The sequence below is a fragment of the Rattus norvegicus genome, chromosome 5, assembly GCF_021556685.1.
Source record: "Rattus norvegicus strain SHRSP/BbbUtx chromosome 5, alternate assembly SHRSP_T2T, whole genome shotgun sequence".
Classification (NCBI taxonomy): domain Eukaryota; kingdom Metazoa; phylum Chordata; class Mammalia; order Rodentia; family Muridae; genus Rattus; species Rattus norvegicus.
The window spans coordinates 33,558,308-33,566,923 of record NC_141538.1 but is presented as its reverse complement, the minus strand read 5'-3'; positions in this window follow the sequence as shown (position 1 = coordinate 33,566,923).

The following is an 8,616-nucleotide window of genomic DNA, read 5'->3' as shown; positions in this document are numbered from 1 at the left end:
AGGGGTGGGAGCCAGCCCGCCTCTGTGAGGGAGGCAGACGCAGTGGGAGAGGCTGGGTCTGAGGAAAGCCCTGTCTGTGACCCAAGCTCCGGAGCAGGCACCCAAATCCTTTGTTTTCCTGTTGTAAGGGACTGTTGGTAGCAGCTCTACCTCATTGGTCTGGTGGATTCCAGTTGTCCACTAGGATGATGGTGGGAAAATGGTGTTCAGCCATCAGGAATACACATTTTCACTATATTACTTTCTTTTCTGATGCTGTGTCCAAAATACAAACAAAAAACACCACGAAAAACTAACGGGAGGGTCAGTTTTGGCTCACAGGTCGAGGGTATAGTCTAAGATGGTGAAGGTGTGGCAAGAGCATGAGGCTGCTGGTCCTAAGAAGCAGAGGTGAATACCAGCTCGCTTCGCACTGTTCATTCAGTCCTGCAGGCTTTTCTCAGCCTCAACCCAGGCTAGAAACTCCCTCACAGACATACCCAGAGGTTTGTTGCCTAGGTGATTCCACATCTCAGTTGATAATATTACACTTCGCAGATGAAAGGATGAAAATTAGCTAATGAAAGTCAATTTGAATCCAAATCCATTCTTCCCATCTTCTTTCTCTTGTGAGGTTTTTTCACTGTCGCCTTCACCTCAGGATGTCCATATGCCTGTGATGGAAGACTGTGTGTGTGTGTGTGTGTGTGTGTGTGTGTGTGTGTGTGTGTGTGTGAGAGAGAGAGAGAGAGAGAGAGAGAGAGAGAGAGAGAGAGAGAGAGGAGGGGAGGGGAGGGGAGGGGAGGGGTGGGGAGCAGAGGGAGAGAGACAGAGACAAAGAGACGGAGAAACAGACACAGGGCGATGGCAGGATACAGACAGCCCTCACAGGACTTAATACAAATGGGCACAAAGCACTGGAAGAGAACATTCAGGAGTACAGTAGAAAGATGGTTCACATGACGCTCAGGCCTATGCAAAAGTTTTTTCTGGGAAGGTAATACCTCCGTTGTTTCGGTTACCTGGAAGAAAAATGAAAATACAAAGAAGGCAATACTTTTAGTGCAGAGTAAGCAGAGATGGACAAAGAGGAAAACTTAACAAGAGGTGATTAAAATCAGATTCTGAGCCTTTATTTAAAGGTGGATCTCTTAAGTGACATTTTTACGGCTTTCAGGCAAATGACAAGATCAAACTTGATTATTTAAAAGATCGATCTAACGGTGGTACAGAGGGTAGGTGTGGGTAGTGTCAGACACAGAAACATAGGCCATTTGTAGACATTTACCAACGCTACAGGAAGAAATAGGTCTGCATTAAGGATGAAAGATATGTATTATATTTAATATTACATATATGAATAGTATATGTTATCTAGTTATAGAGAGAAGGAGAGAGAGAGATCCTGAGGGAGAAATAGTACAGTTTGTTGGCAGTTTGGACAGGAAAGGACGTCTTGGGTTTCTGACCCAGGATGAACTGAGTCAGCAGTATGAAATATATGTATACATGTATGGACTACAAGAGGGAGGCTTGGGAAAGTAAATGAGTTAAGCTGAGACTTACACAGATGAGATTTTAATGGGACGTTTAGTATGTAATATCAAAAATTATATAGAAAATGGACACTAGTATTGCATAAGCATTATGCACACATGTATTTCATAAGCATTGAATATTGGAGAATTAAGAAAAATAGACCAGTTTAAGAAACTTTAAGAAAGACTTGCACATTTCAGAAGAAAGCCACGGTACCTGAATCATTGAAATTTGGGAGCAATAAAAATATTACTCATTTAATTGAATAACAATTGGCAACAGCAAAAGGATTTTGAATGCACAATGACCAAGAATTCTTTCACAATGAAGCATTTATCTGAGGTGCGTCTGGTAGCCTCAGTTCTGAGCACGGCCATGTAAACTCCGCACTCTGCATGCCCTAAAGCCACACGTGTCAATGATCTAGATTGTTGTATGCTTTGGATTGTAGTTCTTTTACTGCCCTTAAAAGTGTTCTGCTTTGGGGAACTGGAGAGACAGTTCAGCAGTTAACATGTACTGCTCTTGCAGAAGACCTGGGTTCAGTCCGCACCACCCACGGCAGGTGATTCGCAATTGCCTGTAACTTCAGCTTCTTATCTGACACTTCTGGCCAAACACAGGCACTAAGATACACATACCTACACACAAACACATACCCATAAAAGTAATATAAAAGTTTTCTGCTCTTATGTATACAATAGCTAGGGAACGTGCATACAATAAATGTATGTTTAATTATATTGCAGTATAATTTTTTTTATTTTAAGTTCTGAGTTGCTGAATAGAGTTGTAGAGAAGATTATTCTCAGGCTGCTGAGGTGACTTAGTGGATTTTGTAAACATAAGTGCCCAAGTTTAGATCCTTGGGAGTCACATAGAAGCCAGGAGTTGACAAGTGTTCCTTTACCCCTACACTGGGACACTGGGGCACTGGGGCACTGGGGCACTGGGGCACTGGGGCACTGGGGCACTGGGGCACTGGGGCACTGGGGGGAGGGGAGTAGGGGAGGGGATAGAAGCATTCATTGCTGGCACTTGCTGGCCAGCCAGCTGAACAAAATATACAAATTCCATATTGAGTGAGAGACCCTTTCTGAAAGGGATAAGGTGGAGAGTGAGAGAGCAAGACACCTGACACCATTCTGTGATACACTCCTGCACACACACACACACACACACACCAATATTTTTTAAAATTGGAGAGTTTTGAAATGACTCTAAACATATTTCTGCCATGTTTTACTATGTATTTCTGCAAAGCAGCATTCTGTTGTCGGTATTGACAGTTATAGACATTATCGGCTGAAAATGTTGGTGCTCTGTGTCATGCATTATCAAATATTCAAGTTTTAATTTTTATGTAAAGTAAGCACATCCATCTCATTAATATGAAACTCACTTTCATCAGTTTAATAAATGGTAAATCTTTGTGTTTCAAAATAAAATTCATTTTTATGTCAGTAAATGTTTTATTTGCATATTTATTTTATATAACTATAGACTCAGTCTTTCCATTATTTGTTAGTTATTAAAAGAAAATATATGTTAAATAAATGATTTAAATTTGATGTGATTATATATTTGAAAATCATAGATTCTTGAGCTTTATTATATTGGATAAGCTATTTTTGATAAACATTCCCATTAATTTTGATAAAAGAGGACATAAGACCCAAAAGTCATTTTTTTTCTTTTTTTTTCGGAGCTGGAGACCGAACTCCCGGCCTTGCGCTTGCTAGGCAAGTACTCTACCACTGAGCAAAATCCCCAACCCCTTGACCCAAAAGTCATTATCTAGAACATGAAGCACAGTAAACTCTCAAACAGCAGAAAACAGGTGAGCTTTGAAAACAGACAGACTGATGCCAACTGGGACAATACTTAGTGGTTTTCAACAGCTTAACTTCTTCAGAATCTCATGGGTGTGGTGAACATTTAATGTGTGCACTTACATATATATACACACATACAAATACATAAACACACATATATAAATATTCACACGCACTGGGGTGGGGTGGGGGATCAATCTGGTGTGCAGTATTTTAAAAAGAGCAATCCAGAAACATAGTGATTGCTTTGAGTGAAGATTGACTTAAAATCAGCCTTTGAAGGACTCTGGGAGAGCATGTCTCTGTAAAACTGAAAGGAGCATGTTCCCCTCCTTTGCTCCTGTAAATACACAGCATATTTTGAGATGCTAGAACAGTATTTGGCCGTGTCATTATTAAATTCTTTACTTTTCTCCTAAAATAACAGATATGTTCACAAAAGATGTTCAGAAGAACCTAATCAGGAGTGGTAAGATGGCTCGGATCTCATGAGCAGGTCCACTGACCAATGACTTCCAAAAGTTGTCCTCTGACCCCATCACATGCACCATGACACATGAACACACACACACTCTCTCTCTCTCTCTCTCTCTCTCTCTCTCTCTCTCTCTCTCTCTCTCTCTCTCTCTCTCTCTCTCTCTCAAATACTTTATAAAAGAAAATATCAAAAGTTCATGTTCCCCTCTATGAACAAATGGGATCTTTAGCACGATGAGCAGCAGGGGGCAATAGAGTTCTTTGCTGACTAGGCACTAGGAGTCGATCTTTGCAATCAATCCCAGGCTCACTGGGCACAGAGAAGTATGCTGCACACACAAAAAGAAGTGATATATAGGGCACACAGTCTAGCAATTTAGAATTCGTGGCAGATTTGTGGCAATTAATACCAAGCTTTAATAGGTATAAAAACCTAGATGAAAGTTAGCACATGTTGGTAAGTTCATGCCATAGTTACTGACTGGATACGGATCCAAATTTTAAAAATTTGAAATTCTCAACTATTAAAGTATATAAAAATGTTTACATCATTTCTCGCTCATCATCCAGAAGTAACGCTTTGTTATTTTTTCCTTAGTGTTTAGAGTACAGACATATACTTTCCCTAAAGCAGATCAAAAGGCAAGTATTATATTGTTTATGTTGTGACTGGGTCAAATGATGAAGATTTTTTTGGTTTTATTCATTTATATTTTTTATTTATTAAGGTTTTTTCAGATTTTCTTTTTCATTATTGGACTTTTTATTTCAATTTCAAATGTTATCCCCTTTCCCAGTTTCCCTTCCAGAAACCAGCTATCCCATCACCCTTGCCCTGCTTCTATGAAGGTGCTCCCCCACCCACTAACCCATTCCTTTCTAGTTGCCAGCCCTGACATTGCCCTACACTGGAGCGTTGAGCCGTCACAGGATCAAAGAGCCTCTCCTCCCAGTGATGCCCGACAAGGCCGTCCTTTGCTACATATGTGGCTGGAGCCACATGTAGTGTAGTCTTGGGATGGTGGTTTAGTCCCAGGGAGGTCTGAGGGGTCTGGTTGGTTGATATTCTTGTTCTACTTATAAGGCAGCAAACCAGCTCAGCTCCTACACTCCTTTCTGTAACTCATCCATAGGGGACCACGTTCAGTCAAAAGGTTGGCTGCAAGCATCAGGCTCTGGCACAGCCTCTCAGAAGACAGCTACATCAGGCTCCTGTCAGCATGCACTTCTTGGCACACAAAATAGTATCTGGTTTTGGTGACTGTGTATGGGGCGGATCCCCAGGTAGGACAGTCGTAGGTGGTGTTTCTGCTTCAGTCTCTGCTCCAAACTTTGTCTCTGAATTTTATCCTATGAATACTTTGCTTCCACGTTCTAAGAATGACAGAAGCATCCAAACTTTCATCGTCCTTCTTGAGATACATGTGATTTGTGAATTGTATCTTGAGTATTTCAAAATTTTGGGCTAATATCCACTTATCAGTGAGTGCATACCCTGTTTTGTTTTGTTTTGTTTTGTTTTTGTGACTGGGTTACCTCACTCAGGATGATATTTTCTAGTTCCATCCATTTGTCTATGAATTTCATGAAGTTGTTGTTTTTGATAGCTGAGTAATATTCCATTGTGTAGATGTACCACATTTTCTGTATCCATTCCTCTGTTGAAGGACATCTGGGTTCTTTCCAGCTTCTGGCTATTATAAATAAGGCTGCTACAAACATAGTAGAGCACGTGTCCTTGTTGTGTACATTGGAGCATCTTTTGGATATATGCCCAGGAGGGGTATAGCTAGGTCCTCAAATACAGATAGCTATGACCAATTTTCTGAGGAACTGCCAGACTCACTTCATTGGAAGTGGTCATGCCACCAACAGTGGAGGAGTGTTCCTCTTTCTCCACATCATTGCCAGCATCTGCTGTCACCTGAGGTTTTGATCTTAGGCATTCTGACTGACTTGAGGTGGAATCTCAGCATTGATTTGATTTGCATTTCCCTGATGACTAAGGATGTTGAAGATTTCCTTTGCTGCTTCTCAGTCATTTCAGATTCCTCTGCTGAAATTCTGATTAGCTCTGTAGCCCAATTTTTGAAAGGGTTATTTGATTCTCTTAAATCTAACTTCTTGAGTTCTTTGTATATACTGCATACTAGCCCTCTATCAGAAGTAGGATTGGTAAGGATCTTTTTCAATCTGTTGGTTGCCGTTTTCTCCTATTCACAGTGTCCTTTGCCTTATAGAATCTTTGTAATTTTATGACATTCCATTTGTCAATTCTTGATCTTAGAGCATAAGCCCATGGTGTTCTGTTCAGGAAGTTTCTTCCTGTGCCCATGTGATCGAGACTCTTTCCCACTTTCACTTCTGTGAGTTTCAGTGTGTTGGGTTTTGAGTAGGTCCTTGATCCACCTGGACTTGAGCTTGTACAAGGTGATAACAGGGGATCAATTTGCATTCTTGTAAATGCTGAACACCAGTTGAACAAACAGCATTTGTTGAAAATGATATTTTTCCCCCACTGGATGGTTTTGGCCCCTTTGTCAAAGATCAAGTGACCATACGTGTGTGGGTTCATTTCTGGGTCTTCAATTCCATTCCATTGATCCATTTGTCTATCTCTGTACCAATACCATACAGTTTTTAATCACTATTGCTCTGTAATACAGCTGGAAGTTAGGGATTGTGGTTTCTACAGAAGATCTTTTATTGAGAATAGTTTTTTGTTATCCCAAATGAACTTTCAAATTGCTCTAACTCTATGAAGAATTGAGTTGGAATTTTCATGGGGAATGCAAAGATTCTGTAGTTTGCTTTCAGCAAGATGGCCATAATTAATATATTAACCCTGTCAATCTATGAGCATGGGAGGTCTTTCCATCTTCTGAGATATTCAGATTCTTTCTTCAGAGACTCGAAGTTCTTGTCATACAGATCATTCACATGCTTGATTAGAGTCACAACAAGGTGTTTTATATTTATGACTATTGCTAAGGATGTCATTTTCCTAATTTCTTTCTCAGCCTGTTTATCCTTTGAGTAGAGAAAGGCTACTGACTTGTTTGAGTTAATTTCATATCCAGCAAAGTTGATGAAAATATCTGTGGGGGTTCTCTGGTGTAATTTTTGGGGTCACTTAAGTATACTATCACAGCATCTGCAAATAGTGATACTTCTTCCTTTCCAATTTGTATCCCTTTCACCTCATTTTGTTGTCTAATTGCTCTCGCCAGGACTTCAACTACTATATTAAATATGCAGGGAGAAAGTAGACAATCTTGTCTTGTCCCTGAGTTTAGTGGGATTGCTTCAACTTTCCCTCCTTTAGTTTGGTATTGGCTACAGGTTTGCTTTTTATTGCTTAGGTATGGGCCTTGAATTCCTGATCTTTCCAAACTTTTAACAGGAAGGGATGTTGAACTTTGTCAAATGCTTTCTCAGCATCTAATGAGATGACCATGTGTTTTTTTTTCCTTTGATTTTGTTTACACAGTGGATTACCTTGATGGATTTTTGTATAGTGAACCATTCATGTATACCTAGGATGAAGCCTACTTGATCATGATGGATGATCATTTTGATGTGTTCTTGGATTTGTTTTGGGAGAATTTTATTGAGTATTATTGCATCGATATTCATAAGGGAAATTGGTCTGAAGTTCTCCTTCTTTGTTGGGTCTTTGTGTGGTTTAGGTATAAGAGTAATTGTGGCTTCATAGAAGGAATTCGGTAGTGCTCCTTCTGTTTCTATGTAATGGAATAGTTTGGACAGCATTGGTATGAGGTCTTCTATGAAGGTCTGATGGAATTCTACATGAAATCCATGTGGTCCTTGGCCTTTTTTTGATGGGGAGACTTTTAAGGACTACTTCTATTTCTTTAGGGCTTTTGGGACTGCTTAGATGGTTTATCTGATTCTAATTTAACTTTGGTACCTGTTATCTATCTAGAAACTTGTCCACTTCATTGAGATTTTTCCAGTTTTGTTGAGTATAGGCTACTGTAGTAGAATCTAATAATATTTCGAATTTCCTTGGTTTCTGCTGTTATGTCTCCCTTTTCATTTCGGATTTTGTTAATTTAGATATTGTCTCTGTGACCTTTCCTGAGTTTGGTAAAGGGTTAATATATTTGTTGATTTTCTCAAAGACCCAGCTCCTGGTTTCGCTGATTCTTTGAATAGTTCCTATTCTTTCTAATTGCTTGACTTCACCCCTGAAGTTGGTTATTTCGTGCCACCTACTCCTCTTGGGTGTATTTGCTTCTTTATGTTCTAGCGCTTTCAAGTGTGCTGTCAAGATGCTAGTATATGCTCCCTCCAGTTTATTTTTGGAGGCACTCAGACCTATAAATTTTCCTCTTAGTACCACTTGAGATATGTTGTGTCTTCATTTTCATTAAATTCTAAAAATGACCAAGCTATCATTGAGTAGAGCATTATTCAGCGTCCATGTGTATATGGGCTTTCTGTAGTTTTTGTTGTTATTGAAGACCAGCCTTAATCTGGGTGATCTGATAGGATACATGGGATTATTTCTATCATCGTATATCTACTGAGGCCTGTTTTGTGACCTAAGATTATATGGTCAGTTTTGGAGAAGGTACCATGAGGTGCTGAAAAGGTATTTTGTTTTAGAATGAAATGGTCTATGAATATCTGTTAAATCCATTTGATTCATAACTTCTTTTAGCTTCACTGTGTCTCTGGTTAGTTTCTGTTTCCATGATCTGTCCATTGATGAGAGTGGGGTGTGAAAATCTCCCACTATCATTGTGTGTATCGCAATGTG